At 39.0% G+C, this 16,412-nt stretch overlaps 1 protein-coding gene across 1 annotated transcript in view; it reads left to right on the top strand.

Annotated features, from left to right (window-relative positions):
• The window catches only part of LOC148103302 (polymeric immunoglobulin receptor-like), a 796,664-nt gene that overhangs the window by 517,374 nt on the left and 262,878 nt on the right, over positions 1-16,412 (top strand). The gene's annotated exons all lie outside the window — the stretch shown is intronic.

Genomic DNA, 16,412 nt, shown 5'->3' with positions numbered 1-16,412 from the left:
GGGAGGGGCCGGCTGCTTCCAAGTAGAGCACATTTCATTCATAATGTTGTAAATTCAAGCCCATTATGTATTCATGATTTGAATCCTGGGTTGTGCGAAATCCTCGAAATAAACCCTAGACAAAGTGAACTAAGGTGTAGGTTTATTAGGTTATGTTGTGGTGATCCTCGAGTTGGGGGATCTGTGTTCATACTGGAGTGCAAAATTAAAACCAATGGAAGATGGACAAGAAAAGATCAAAGCCATCAGGTCCTCAGTTTAGAAAAAAATAGAAAAGAAGAAGAGGAGAAACGAGCAAAAGATGCAGGTAAGCAGATGTGTGATTGGATAATGGCAGGTCATCCTGAAACAATCAGAATCAGAATACTTTATTAATCCCTAAGGAAATTATGTGCATTACAGTTGCTCCAAGAAGAAATGGTAAAAATAGTAACAGTAACAGACTAAACTCCAAACAATACATTATGTTACAGATTGTAATATTAATTAGTCATTGTTGATTGTTGATTTGTCCTGTTCTCATTGTATGACGAATTATGCAAATTATGATGGCTGTTTGGTAGCTGTTTGCATACAATGCATACTCTCTCTCTCTTCATATGTGTGTGTGTGTTTCTCTGGTGAAATTCAGTATGATTCCGACAACAGTTTTATGTTAATGTACAATTCTTAATATGTTTTATGTGTGTGTGTGTGTTGGGGGGGGGGTGAGGGAGTGTTCGCCCAGGGCGCCAAACAGGCTAGGACCGCCACTGACCTTGTGTGTGTCTGGCGTTAGTACCTCAATTTTGTAAATAGCTGTAAATAGATTTGTCAAGTAGCAATCGTGTATTTTGTTCACCTTGTATATATCCTTCACTGCAGCAGCCTAGTAGGTGTGAGAAGCCATTTTTGTTGATTACGTTTTCTCCTGTTTTTCATTTAGGAAGTTAGTGAATTGTCTTTTGTTTGGTTTTGTTTTCATTTTGTGTAGGAAAGCGTAGGGACCATTAGTGAGTTTTGTTTGTTGTTTTTGGCACTGCTCACTGCTGAAGAAAATAAATGGCTGCTTAGCACTTTAAAATATATTGTTGTTTGTGTTCTTGCTTGGGTGGTGTGTGAGCGGGCCAACTTCTTGTTGCGTTCAATACTCGCCTAGACTAAGAACGTATATATGTGTGTGTGTGTGTGTGTGTGTGTGTGTGTGTGTGTGTATATATATATATATATATATATATATATATATATATATATATATATATATATATATATATATTAGGGGTGCAACGATACACAAAATTCACGGTTCGGTTCGGTTCGATACTTTGGTGTGACGGTTCGATATTTTTTCGATACAAAAAAATGTTCATGCCTTTTTATTAATTTGTCATTTATTAAATTTTCACGGCACATTCTGCACCACCTCTCTGTGCGTTCATCATTTGTTTGAAGCCAGCTCACCTCCTGCAACCACTTTTCCGAGAATACGCGCTTCTTTTGTGGTTCGGACTCCTTCTAACATTTCTTTGGAGGTGGAGGAACACCAAAGTAATTGCTTAAAGGAGCTTCTTCGACATCTTTAAGAGTTCTAAACAAATGTCTGTCCTCCTCCTGAAAATCTTATGTACGCAAACATGCGTTGCAACTTCTTATCTTGTGCGGTTTTTATTTTGACAGCGAATGCGCACCTGCGGACCACTTATGTGCAGCCCTGGTTATTTAGCTCGTCATATTGCAGCCACAGAAATTCTTTTGTCCATGAAACCATAAAGCTGCACTTTCTTTTTGCCTTATAGTCTGATTTGTCATAACCTTTCCGTTTTGTGGTAAGCTTTTCTTTGGCTGTCACTTCTTCACCCTGACCTGTCTTATTTGGCTCAGCAGAACTAAAATATATATCCTGCTGCTTTTACACACGCACTTACATAACGCTCAGCGATTCTCTGCGCGATCAACCTCTCACATGTTTAAGCTGCAGGAGATTTCACTTGTCATGTTTGCATAGTAAGCTAACGATTGATAAGACGATGTCAGAGGAATTGGTGCGCAAATTATCATCACTCACCAATCAGTACTGTCGCTCTCTATACACAGTTCACGCGATTGCAAAGTGAAAGCAAAAAACAAGCGCAAATTCAAACGCGATTTCAGTATGTCACATATTGACAGTGGCCGATGCCAATGACATAATTACCCAGCTACATTTCCGAAAGAATGCAAAAGCATTGACATATAGTTTTCCTTCCTACGATAGGCCGACGGGCAGGGCAGAGATAGATTTTGGTAGCCCGACTGGAAAAAAGCCCCAGGACGTCGGGCTAGCGATTTTGCGAGCCCTGTATCTGATTGAGGAATCACTCATCTTTGGAAAAGAGAGTTTATTATGGAGAAATGTCTCTTTCCAAAATAAAAGCTATACTATACGCTTCTTCTGGGCTATATTCTCAGCAGCATATTAAGCATATCAGGTCCCCATAAGGAGAATCGTGTGCTAACGGCTGTCTAAATGACTCGGGTAAAGTTTGTAGCATGCCTGCTTGTTTTTGTCTGCTTCCACTTGTCTTTGCACTAGGATGATGTCGGAGTAAATGTGCAGTCATATTGGTTGTGTTCCCACTAGTGCTGTCAGCGTTAATCTGAAATGACATTAACGTCACAACACGGCAAATCTCCGTTAACGAGCTACCGCGGATCACCTCATGAGTGAGGCTGGAAGACGTCAACACATTAACGAGCTAACTGCGCTAACACACTAGTTCCCACCAATTGAGCATTGCTGGCACATCCAACATACTGTTTTACTTTTGTCCATGACGCGCTTACCTTCAGGGTCATACATCACATGAAAACCAAAATAGTTCCAAACGCCAGATCTGAATGAGGGTGGGGGAGGTTCAATTTGCCATGTTGCAACTAGCCTAGCTTCTGTCTCGCTAGCTTGCCCTGCGCTCAGTGAATCTGTGTTCGACTACTCCGCCTAGGCTGCACTGTCGAGCGCAGATCCACTGAGCGCTCAACACAGACAGCATCGTCAGAAGGAAAGTTGATAAAATAAATTAAAAATGTTGTATCGTTCGATACATATGCGTACCGAACCGAAAGCACTGTATCGAACGGTTCGATATCGATACGAGTATCGTTGCACCCCTAATATATATATATATATATATATATATATATATATATATATACACACACACACACACACACACACACACACACACACACACACACACACACACATATATATATACATATATACATGGTCCTTCACTTTTGCTGCACTGAAGGTTGTGGGTTCAAGTACAGGGTCTGGATCCATAACTTTATTAGGTACATAATGAGACAGTTCTGTTTCTCATCTATTTCTAAGTAAATAGCTTTTTATCACGTACGCCACTTTTTTTAGCCACACCTGCTTTTATTATATGCTAAAATGCTATTTACTTACTACTTTTAGCTCACACCATCAGCAGGCCACAGTTAGAATCCACAAGTAGCAACAATCCCAATGCAAAACAATGCAATTTCTCTTAAATTGTAGTTAATAAAGCAGCTGCTCTGCTGTGACCCCCAGTTTCACCAGGAGATGGCAGCAGACTTTCAAAGTGATTCACTGTCATTAAACTTCACTGAGAGGTTTAATAGGAAAGCCTCTAAGCTGGTTCAGGGGATGTGATCCAGAAGGAAGTTGAGTTTGAGTCACATGTTTATGAGTTCATCAGACACAAAACACAGAAGATCTCTGTTTTCTGTTAGGGGCAGGGATACCTCAGTGGATAGAGTGGTGGCGCCATGAGGTCGGGGCTTGAATCCACTGTATGGCTACCCTGAAGTACCCCTGAGCAAGGTACTGTCCCTACACACTGCTCCCCGGGCACCCAATAGCTGCCCATGGCTTCACTGAGTGAATGGGTTAAATGCAGGGAGGAATTTCCCCACGGGGATCAATAAAGTACAGTGGAACCCCGACTTACGAATACTCCATTTAACGAAAAATTCAAGTTACGAAGGCACTTAACGGCAATATTTCTGCAGTTGTTACGGCAAAATGCCCGCTTAATGAAATCCACTGGCTCTGATTGGCTGAGCCCAGAATGCCTTCCGAATCATGTGACAACCCCTTTGCTTTTGTACTTGCGCTTCGCTGTCCCACTTGAATGACGTATTGTTGTTGCAGTTAGCAATTAGCCTGTAGCCTATCGTTCACTCAAAAGGCACAATGGGTGCTTCGACTTATGAAAATTTTCGACTTGCAAAAGACCCCCGGGAACAAATTAATTTCGTAAGTCAGGGTTCCACTTTATACATTATTGTTTTCATCAGAAACTACTGAGTGCGCCAGGACACCTCTTGACAGTCAAGGTTTATGCTTGCCTCATGTGAAAGTTGTTAAAAAAAAAATACCTGATTATTCCCTGAAGACATTTTTAATTTGTTATAATTGGTTTAAATGACCAAAATACAAAATATTTAAACTTCCTGTATTGTAGCTATTCTGTACAGTTTGCAGACACTGAATACTGAAATGATGTTTTTAGTCTGTGGTTGAGTTTTAATGTTCATTGCTTTCTGCACTGCAGAGATATGTTTCTGTTGGCTACAACCAAACTAGAACAAGTCGAAATTTCCAACTGACACAGAAGAAAACACATGAAACTAAATGTTTATTAATACCACAGAGGAAACAATATTTTCCATTGAAACAAACATAAATAAACTATAAATAACACTGAAAGTTACCGAGGACATAAAACGTCTTCCAGCAAGTACTTTTGGGTCATACAAGTCTATTTCTGGTCTGCATGGTGGTCAGCACTGTTGCCTCAAAGAAAGAAGGCCCTGAGTTTGATTCCACCATCTGCCCAGAGACTTTCTGTGTGGAGCTTACATTCTTTCTGGCACTTGGCTTCCTCTCACAGTCTGAAAAACATGCAATTAGTGGGGGTTGGGTTGTTAGGCTTTTTGTTTCTCTGTGTTAGCCCAGACTGGTGACCTGTCCAGGGTGTACCCTGCCTCTTGCCCTATGGTAGCCAGTTATGGATTGATACAGAGTCTAATTCAGTGATAAAAAAAAGAAATCTGTAACATGTTGATGTCCTCTGGTCTGAAGTGCTAGATGGACCAGTTTGAGACCAGCAGCTGGACATCAGTGGTTGGACTGGTGGACTACTTCAGTGAAGAGTAGACGACGTCTGGCTCTGGTTTAAAGTCTGAACACAAACACACACAGTTCAAACAACAGGAAACATGATTACAAGCTTAGTAGTTTGATCAAGACCTCCAATCTCCACCTCTCTGCATCACACGCACTCCCACTTCAGACTTTACTGGGAACCAGCTCAGGTACTAATCACAGAGCTTCTATACTGCTCACACTTTAACTACTTCTTCAAACCCAGAGCCCACAGATCTGTGCTGATCTTTAACTTTAATCACATTATTTCTTCTAGTGGGGATTTAGTGTTTCTTTTTCCCAGCTTCAGTTTATTTTTTTTACTTTGATAGTTGTTACTTGCGTCTTGTTTTGATTTTCATGTTCTCCCCTAGGTTGATCGTGAAACTTCATTATCCTTTATTTATATAGCACTTTAAAAATACACCTGGTAGACCAAAGTGCTGTACAATACAAATATAGATATTATAGCGGCTAAGCCTACACTTGAAGCCACTGAGGTGGTCGTTAACGGGGGTGTCACTGGTATGTATGAATTAATTAAACAGTCCAATAACTCCAGCAGTACATATCTTGTCCTTTTTGGTCTTTATTCTAATATCATCTTAACATAACAGCGCAGAGGTCACAAACTGTTTGCCTTTGTACAATTAACAACACACCTGACGACAATTCCGTGCATTTACCTTAAATACCTTTACATGAACAAACCATACCAAAACAGAAAAGGGTGACCTATAGCAGCCACATAAGGTATTAACCTAAAAATGGCTGTATGGCCTACAGATATAGTATTAAAAAAGCAAAAACCAGACATAGCAATAAAATCAGTAAAAATGTCAGTTACCTACAGAGTTAAAAGCCAGGGAATAAAAATAGTTTTGAATCTGGACTTAAAAACTGGCACTGATGTAGCTTGTCTAATATGGAGAGGGAGGTTATTCCAAAGCATCAGAGCCACAACAGAGAACTTTCGATCTCCTCTAAGTTTCAGCCGTGACTTAGGGGCCGAAAGCAACAGCTGCTCAGCTGACCGAAGGGAACGAATGGGGATGTGGGGCTTCAACAAATCAGACAAATAAACAGGTGCCAGACCATTTAGAGATTTATCAATAAAAGGACTTTAAAACGGATCCTAAATTCAATTTGAAGCCAATGTTGAGAGGCCAAAATTGGAGTGATGTGGTCGAATTTCCTTCTGCCAGTTAAAAATCGTGCTGCAGTATTTTGCACTAGTTGCAAGAGTGACAAAGTGCCCTGCCCAACCCCTATTAAAAGAGAATTGCCTTAATCCAAACGTGAAGTAATAAAGGCATGAATAACACTTTCCAAGTCATACTTGGAAAGAAAGGGCTTAACCTTCGATAAACGTCTGAGGTGTTAGAATACTGATTTTACCACCCCAATTACGTGGCCATCAAAGCTAATTGCAGAATAAATTTTAACTCAGACATTTGTGATCAAACTGTTTAAATGAGAAGTCAAAGTGGCAAGATCAACAACTGAAGTGTGAGAAAAATGATTTGTGCTAAATAAGATCACTTCAGTCTTACGATCATTAAAATTTAAAAAGTTTTTTGCCATCCATGCTTTAATATCACTAAGGCAGTCAAGCAGCTGTCGACTTGGGAGACTATCAAAATGACTAAAAGGTAAATAAAGTTGGCAATCATCTGCATATAGATGGAATGACACTTATGTTTTTGAAATATCACAACAAGAGGCAAAAGAAACAGTGGGGCCACAGAGGATGAAGCCGACCCGAACTTAACACAAAAACTCCTGTTTGAGAGATAAGATTTTAACCACAAAAGTGCAGAACCAGAAATTCCCACACAGTGCTATAAGTGGGAGTTCAGCAAATCTTGATCAACTCTGTCAAATGCAGCGGTCATGTCCAACAAGACCAGCACTGCATATTTACCACGGTCTGTTGCTATCAGAATGTCATTCGTAACTTTTACAAGGGCTGTCTCCATACTGTGAAATGGCTTAAAGTCGGACTGAAAGATTTCCGACAATTGAACATCATTCAAATAATCCATCAATTGAGTATTTCTCTTACTAGGAAAGGGATGGGTCTAAAATTTGACATGAACGAACTGTCTAAGCCTGGTTTCTTAAGTAAAGGATGTATGACTGCATTCTTAAACTCCTTAGGTACTTCACCAGACAAAATACTAGTATGAATAATTTTCAGAATGTGTGGTACGATAGTAGGAAATACCTTTTTGAGAAAACAATTTTTATAAGCAATTAATTTGCACATAACCTCAGAAGAGTGCAAAAGAACTTGGTCTTCTTCTTCTTCTTCTTAAATATTATTTGCGGTTGGCAAACAACTGATTGGTGCATTACCGCCACCACTAGTATGGAGGGTGGACTGGAATGAGGCCCCCAACAGAAAGTAAAAAAAAACGAAACAAAAAAAACCCTCAAATCCTTTCAAACACTCTTCCCGCTTTAAAAGACTGAAATAAAGCCTGATAACTTTTACTTCCAGAATCCTTTTGCAATAGGTCAACCAGATCCAGTTTCATTTTCACATCAATGAGGTTTTGGTTGAACTTGGCCTTCTGTATTAAGTACAGAATTTATAGTGTTATTTATAGTGTGTTCAGCTGGTGGCAGCTAATTGGCCACACCTAGTCAGGTGTTGATAAAAGCATACCTGAGGCAGGCTTTCCAGAAGCTTACTAGTCTTTGCTGTGGTGGCACCAGCCATTTTAGCTAATCTGCAATGCCATTTTAAAATAAACTATCTTCTCACTAACATTCTGGTATTTGTCTCCTTTTTTATGGTGCGGCTTTTGAGCCGGGTTGTAACATAAGTGGGGGATCATCCAGGATCGTTTGGACATTTTGTGAAGACTGAATATCAGGCTTTTGTATTACTTTTAAGTGGGTGAGAGACTGTGTTAACTGTAATTGGGCAAACTCGTAAACTAGTAGGTGTGTTTCAGCTGGGTAGCTGTGCTCCCCATCCATCAAAGCACTTTTTTGTTGTTTTGCTTTGTTGTTTTAATGTATTGTGTTTGGTGGTTATCCTGGGTGGGGGTACACTTCAGGGTTTGGTGGGAGACTGTACCCCTGGTCTGCTGTCTACCCTTGAGTTTCTGTTTAAAGTTGCCTCGATCCCGGTACACCACTGACAAATAGACAGGTAAAGTTTTGTTTTTAGCATTTTAGGTTGGGAGTTGCTTAACGTGAATCAGTGGCACAAAACTTGGCAGGGGATTAAGACATTCGTTAACTGCAGTCTTATGGGCAAGGCAGGTAAGACTTTGAGACTGGGGCGGAGGTTCACCTTCCAGCAGGACAACGACCCTAAACATAAAGCCAGGGCAACAATGGGATGGTTTAAAACAAAACATATCCATGTGTTAGAATGGCCCAGTCAAAGTCCAGATCTAAACCCAATCGAGAATCTGTGGCAAGATCTGAAAACTGCTGTTCACAAACGCTGTCCATCTAATCTGACTGAGCTGGAGCTGTTTTGCAAAGAAGAATGGGCAAGAATTTCAGTCTGTAGATGTGCAAAGCTGGCAGAGACAGACCCTAAAAGACTGGCAGCTGGAATTGCAGCAAAAGGTGGTTCTACAAAGTATTGACATAGGGGGCTGAATAATTACGCACACCCCACTTTGCAGTTATTTATTTGTAAAAAATGTTTGGAATCATGTATGATTTTTGTTCCACTTCTCACGTGTACACCACTTTGTGTCGGTCTTTCACGTGGAATTTCAATAAAATTGATTCATGTTTGTGGCTCTAATGTGACAAAATGTGGAAAAGTTCAAGGGGGCCGAATACTTTTGCAAGCCACTGTATGTCAGTGTTGATGGACGCTAATGAGATCCACATAAGGTAAATGTATTGGGCTGTGACCTTTAGTGTTGTGGGGAATATGGCTACTTTTGTTGGATCACTTGAGTGTTGTTGGCCAGGTGATGGCAATAAATGTGATCAAATGGAAAAGTCTCTTTTTAAAACTTGTTTTATTTGTTTTAACCTTTTAACTTTATGCATCAAGCAAAAATTTAATTATATGCAACATTCACTGACTGGAAGAAATTTGTTTAACATTTAAACCTATTTTCTACACATTCCAGCACAGTGTCTGACCACGTTCTTGAGTGGCACCTATAACAGATTGAACAAAATTAAAAGAGTTCACTAAATCCAGAAAGTCCTTGGCCAGGGGCTTCGCTGGGCAGCAAACGTGTATATTAAAATCAAAGAGCACAAGGATTTGGTTATACCATGATGCACTGTCAGCAAGAAACTCTGAGAACTCTGACAAAAACTCATTATATTTTAGGGGCCGAAAAACAATCGCACACAACGAGTGGCCCAGTTCGAACAAACAGGGTTCAAAACTGGTGTGGCGTGTCGATGGGGATAGCTGCTTAAAGTCAAGAAACCTGATTGTGGCTGCAACACAGGTGGTAGAGCAGATCACCTACTAACTGGAAGGTTGGTTTGATCCCAGTCTACTCCAGTCTGCATGATACTAACCCCATGTCGCTCTCAGATGCATCCACTGAAGTGTGTTAGATAGTAATCACTTATAAAAAGAAAAAGTGCTTGTGTGAATTAACAAGTTGTGTAAAGCACCTTGAGTGCTCAGATAGAGTAGAAAAGTGCCTGTAAGAACCTGTCCATTGACCATTTATTGTTTCTGTCAGTATATACTTCCTCATTTCAGTGATATATATAATTCTCGGACTCACAAGAGGATCTTTGCCTTTACAGATTAAAAGAATCCTATACTGTTGCTTGGTACAGACCCTCAGTTTCTTTGTCTGTGTTTTATTTCATCCCCATCTTCTGATTAGCTGCCCCTCACCAACAGGTTTGAATTGGGTTAGCAGGGCTTTTGTAAGGAAGGCGTTTCTCTCTCTTCATTACATAGATATAAGTATGGGGAAAACAGTGATAAACTGAGTGTTGAGAGCAGTCTCAAGCCTGAGCTTTTTGCTCACAATGATTACTTGCACATAACCTGACCTCATTATTAGAAACTCTGGCCAAGATTAATGTAAACATCCACCACTGGAATATGAGGTATATGATAGGAAATAAGCAAAAGTTGACAGGTCCACTTAATTGAAATAGGCATTTTTTAGGACACCCTGATAATAATGAATTACAGTAGTCCAGCCTGGAAGTAATAAATGCATGAACTAGTTTTTCAGCGTCACTCTGAGACAGGATATTTCTAATTTTAGAGATGTTGCGCAAATGGAAGAACGCAGTCCTACATATTTGTTTAATATGTGTGTTGAAGGACATATCCTGGTCAAAAATGACTCCAAGGTTCCTCACAGTGTTACTGGAGGCCGAGCTCTGAAACCTGACTGAAACTCTTCCAATAAACCATTCCTCTGCAGATGATCTGTTAGCTGTTTGACAACTACTCTTTCAAGGATTTTTGATATAAAGGAAGGTTGGAGATTGGCCTATAATTAGCTAAGACTGCTGGGTCTAGAGATGGCTTTTTGAGTAAAGGTTTAACTACAGCCAGCTTGAAGGCCTGTGGTACATAGCTGATTATTAGAGATAGGTTGATCATATTTAAAAGTGAAGTATTAGTTAATGGTAGGACATCTTTGAGCAGTCTTGTAGGAGACTGTGGGCTTTTTCTTTGCATATATCTGTCCACAGTCAAAGATAAAGAGCAGCTGTACCTGGGCCTCCTCATTCGGATGATTGTTTGTCCATATCTGATGTCTTCAGTTCTCACTGCTGAGTAGACCACAGCTGAATCAGCCTCTGTACAATAAAACGGATACAGTTACAAAAAAACTGTCACTGTTATCACACAACAGCTATGGCAAAACATTTGATATATAATAAAAATATAAAATAATAACCTTTATAAGCTGCAGCTTTTAACTGTTTTCTTATTTTCACACCTCTGCTGTGTACCACAGAGTGAGCACATGAAACTGGGGTGGGGGTGTTTCTGTGAAAAATAAGGTGGATGACCACAAAGCTGCCATTTTCTTCTAAAGAAGACTGACACACTTTACCACAGAGCACAAAGCAAACATGTTCTCACAAAAGGAACACTGTTAACAACCAGAACAAGAGACACTGCAGTGAAAAGCCTTAGAAATGTAATTTCATGATCAGGTTGACTGCATGCCATGCACTGTACATGTCAGAATGTCACTGAAAAAAATAAATTATTAACTTTATAAAAGTTTAGATTACTGCATGACATCACATGTCACATATCAAAATTTGAGATGACATGACATTCATCAGACTAATGAAGGATGGAGATCAGTATACAGCTGTGAGGTTGACCAGCTGGCCCTGTGGTGGAGTCAATTTATTCAATTGTCAGTACTGTCTTTTGTCTATTCTGTTATGTACACTGTTATGTATGTCTGTCTGATTTTACTTAATGTAATTAATATTATATTAATGAACTGATAGTTTTTGTGCAGTTTCCAAATGATGTCTCCGTGTTCCTTCCTGTGTTTAAAATAAACAGCTCTGTGTTGAAACCCCCGCAGCTGAAGTGTTTTCTTTCTATCAGAAACAGGACGCAGGACGACTACAGAGCTGTTAGCTTCAGTTAACCACAGACCACAAACACACAGTCCAGCTCACAGTGTATGGTAAAATGGTAAATGGCCTGTATTTGTATAGCGCTTTACTAGTCCCTAAGGACCCCAAAGCGCTTTACACAGTCATCCACACACACATTCACACACTGGTGATGGCAGCTACATTGTAGCCACAGCCACCCTGGGGCGCACTGACAGAGGCGAGGCTGCCGGACACTGGCGCCACCGGGCCCTCTGACCACCACCAGTAGGCAACAGGTGAAGTTTCTTGCCCAAGGACACAACGACCGAGACTGTCCGAGCCGGGGCTCGAACCGGCAACCTTCCGATTACAAGGCAAACTCCCAACTCTTGAGCCACGATCGCCCCAAGTGAACAACACTCAATAAGTACAGTGTTAAAGATATATGATTATATCTGACTTTTTTTTCACATTTTCACATTTTGGATAAAGGACACAATATTATAAATTTAAAAACTGTGATTCCAGGCTTTGACAGCATCAATTAAAATATTTTGGGTTTTTTGTTGTTGTTGTTGTTGTTGTTTTTTAATTTTACCATTTTGACAATTCACTTCTTATTCTACCTTGCATGCTCCACAATGATCTCATAATCTTTCATATCTTTCAAGTTAGCAACAATCTTTATGAACCTATATCTGATTTTACCTTCATACTAAACTTAGTCCAAATGGTTGAAGAGAAAAAGTAAAAAACAAACAAACAACACAACAACAATAATAACTTAAAGACATCCAGTTGCTTTCTTTCCATATTCCTTAGAGTACCATGACCTGGATGACTGAGAACCTACACAGGCATGTCAGGAAAAAGCGTCTTCATAATCCAAATGTAGCACTGGCTAAAAATATTCAGATTTATGTATTTAAAAAATGAAATGAAAAAGGAAAAGGAAAACAGTTCATGGTATTAAAATATATTTATTTGATTAATTGATATATTGATTCTTCTGTTAGGGGGTGGGACAACCGGTACAGGTTCAGTGCTCTGGTGATACAGCAGATACAGCTGTAACTAGCAGATACAAAGACTATTATTCAAAGAATATATTGGCATTAATGGTCCTGCAAATATGTCCGTCTGCGTAAACTTTTTAGTTGAACAGAGCGGGGAGAGGCATTACCACTAGGGATGGGTATCGTTTAGGTTTTATCCGATACCAGTACCAAACCGGTACTTTTGAAACAGTGCCGGTGCTTAAACAGTGCTCAAACCGGTGCTTAAAGAATGGAGAACACAAACTTTGTCCAAAAATGTCTCATGTTTAGCTGTTTCCCACTTTTTCTTTGGTCATTTTAGCCTTTTTGGCCAGGTTGAAGGGAGTGTCTGCCATCAAACAAGAAGACAGCCGCATGTAGCTACGACGGTGTTTGCTAGTTCATGGCTCTGATTGGCTGAACCCAGAATGCCCACAATGCCATCCGAATCATGTGACAACCTCTTTGCTTTCGTACTTGCGGTTCGCTGTTCCAATTAAACAATGTATTATTGTTGCAGTTAGCTATTAGCCTATAGCCCAGGGGTGGGCAATCTCAGTCCATGAGGGCTGGTGTCCTGCAGGTTTTAGATGTGTCCTCGAACCAACACAGCTGATTTAAATGGCTAAATTAGCTCCTCAACATTTCCTGAAGTTCTCCAGAGGCCTGGTAACGAACTAATCATGTGATTCAGGTGTGTTGACCCAAGGTGAGATCTAAAACCTGCAGGGACACCGGCCCTCGTGGACTGAGATTGCCCACCCCTGCTATAGCCTATTGTTCACTCAAAAGGCACGATGGGTGCTTCAACTTACGAAAATTTTCGACTTACAGGAACGAATTAATTTCGTAAGTCGAGGTTCCACTGTAAAATGTAATCAAATGAAAAAGTCTCTTTTTAAAACTTGTTTTATTAGTTTTAATCTTTTAACTTTATGCATCAAGTAAAAAATTGAATTATATGCAACTGTAAAAAGAAGTTTTCTTCAAACACCGGACACTAATGTTTTTGTCACTTTTTACGTAATCAAACTCAAAGTAAGGTCAGTACTTCCACGCTTTAAACGCTGCACGCTCATACTCTCTCACACACTCGTTATATTATCCATTGTTGATCTGCACACAGCTGTTGCCACAAACGTCGCACTCGCTTACGTCATTGTCATGAGACACTCTCGCAAAAAAAAAAAAAAAAAAATCACAGTTTTAGTAAAGCAGTAACGCAGTGTGCTCACAGGAAAGTAACAGTAATCTAATTACCTCTTTTGGTATTGGTTTTTTTTTTTTTAGGTTTTTGCACCTTAATGTTCCCCAACCTTATAAACGGTACATTTGCACAATAACTGAAACTAACCCACTGATGAACAAGGGGCTGTGAGTTCAGTTTTTGTTGGTTTATTTAAAATGTTCAGCTCCGACCTCGCTCCGCGGTGTACTGGGCTCAGAGGTAGCAGCTGGACTGCCTGTTTAGCCTCATGATTAATATTCACAATGAAAATATTGGTTGAACATTGCAAGTTTTAACAGATCAAGTGCTTGGGAGGCAAGCGGGTGTATCACATGCTTTGCCCTGAGACTGGGCGGGAAGACATCTCCGAAATCATTGAAGCACTTTTGTAAACAGGCTCTATCTTGATTAAACCACTACATTCTCAGCTAAAAAAAAAATGTATTTGATGATATGCAGACAGGGTATTTCAAAGCATAGTTCAGTTAGTTTCCACATGTTCACAGTTGTTGTTGAGAAACACATCAAAAGAATGGTCACCAGACCAAAGCAATGGTTTTGACTCGATCAGCCTTAACCCCGCCCCCCTGAGTTTGATGGGTGAGGTTGACAGATGAAATTAATTCATGAAGACGGCTGTAGGGCCAAGAGTGCCAAAATGAATTAAGAAAACAGCACCAACTTAAAAAAAGAAGAGAAATGAGCACTTAAGAAAACTCCAGGCGCAATTACAATATCTTGAAGATGTCCATAAAATAAGCGCCGATATAAATTTGAAATCGAAATACAAAAGAAAAATTAAAAAATTAAATTAATGAAAGTTTTTCATGTGAAATACAAAAAAATATTGCTTTATAACAACAAAGATACTATGAGGTAGGAGGTAAATCCGCAAAACTATTAGCCTATAAATTAAAAAAAACCCCAACAATTAGAAAATATAATTCACAAAATAAAGGATCCTCAAACAAATAACATTGTGTACAAATTGGAAGACATTCAGCTAGCTTTTCTAAAATTGTCCAAAGAACTATACACACAACCTAGAGTGGATGATAAAGGTATGATATCCTTCCTGGACTCACTTTGCTTACCAAAGCTGACTGAAAACCAAAATATAACCTTAATCAAGGACATATCCAAAATTGAAATTAAAAAAGCTATCTCAAAATTAAAACCCAATAAATCTCCAGGCCCAGATGGATTTCCATCAGTAATTCCCCCATCTTGGAATGAGGATTCTATTTCCTTAATAGCTAAAGAAGGAAAGGACAGGCCTGACTGCGGAAATTATCGCCTTATTAGTGTTCTTAACCAAGACTATAAGATATTCACATACATCCTTGCCAAAAGAATTGAAAATATTCTTCTTCGGATAATTAGCTTGGATCAGACTGGTTTTATTAAGCAGAGACAAATGCAAGATAATGTTCGCCAAACATTACATGTTATTGATTATGTAGTTAAAAATATAATTCAGATGGTCCTTATGAGCTTAGATGCTGAAAAGACTTTTGATCGGGTTAATTGGGAATTTCTATACAAAGTTATGGGTAAGTTTGGATTTCATCAATCGTTTATCATGATCATCCAAGCACTATATATATATATATATATATATATATATATATATATATATATATATATATATATATATATATATATATATATATATATATATATATATATATATATATATAAATCACTAAGGGTAAGAATCAAAGTCAACGGGGTGCTTTCTAATTTTTTTTTTTTTTTTTTTTCCAATTTTTTCGATCTACAGAGAGGGACACGCCAGGGTTGTCCATTTAGTCCTCCACTCTTTGCTCTTTTCATAGAGGCCCTGAGTCAAAGTGTTATACAAAGCATTAATATTACTGGAGTTAAGATCATGGGTCGAGAGCATAAGATTTCCTAGTTTGCTGATGATATTTTGATTTACTTGACAAATCCAAATATTACTTTCCCCAAGATGTTATCACTTCTGGAGACCTTTAGCTCACTATCAGATTATAAACTAAATATATTGAAGACTAAGATATTTTAATTATAAGCCAAATCATGTCTAAAGTTAATTTGAATTAACTTCGGAGCAGATGAAGTATCTTGGAGTAAATATCACTAAAGATCTCTCTAAAATATATCATGCAAATTTTAATCCTTTGTGTTATAAAATAAATGAGGATATTAAAAGATGGAACTTAATACCCATTTTAAATTTTGAGTCACGTATTGATACAGTCAAAATGAACATCTTGCCCAGGATTCTTTATCTGTTCCTAACACTCCCAGTTGAGATAATTGATAAACAATTTCAGGAGTGGGACAAAATAATTTCCAGGTTCATATGGCAGGGGAAAAGACCACAGATTAAGTACCAAACTATCCAGTTGGCTAAAGATAAAGGGGGTTTCCATGTTTGAAAGATTGCTGTTTCAGCTCAACTGAG

The sequence above is a fragment of the Neolamprologus brichardi genome, chromosome 3 (assembly GCF_056152115.1).
Source record: "Neolamprologus brichardi isolate AB-2024 chromosome 3, ASM5615211v1, whole genome shotgun sequence".
NCBI lineage: Eukaryota > Metazoa > Chordata > Actinopteri > Cichliformes > Cichlidae > Neolamprologus > Neolamprologus brichardi.
Note: the sequence above shows the minus strand (reverse complement) of the source record. Positions and strands in the feature narration are given on the sequence as shown.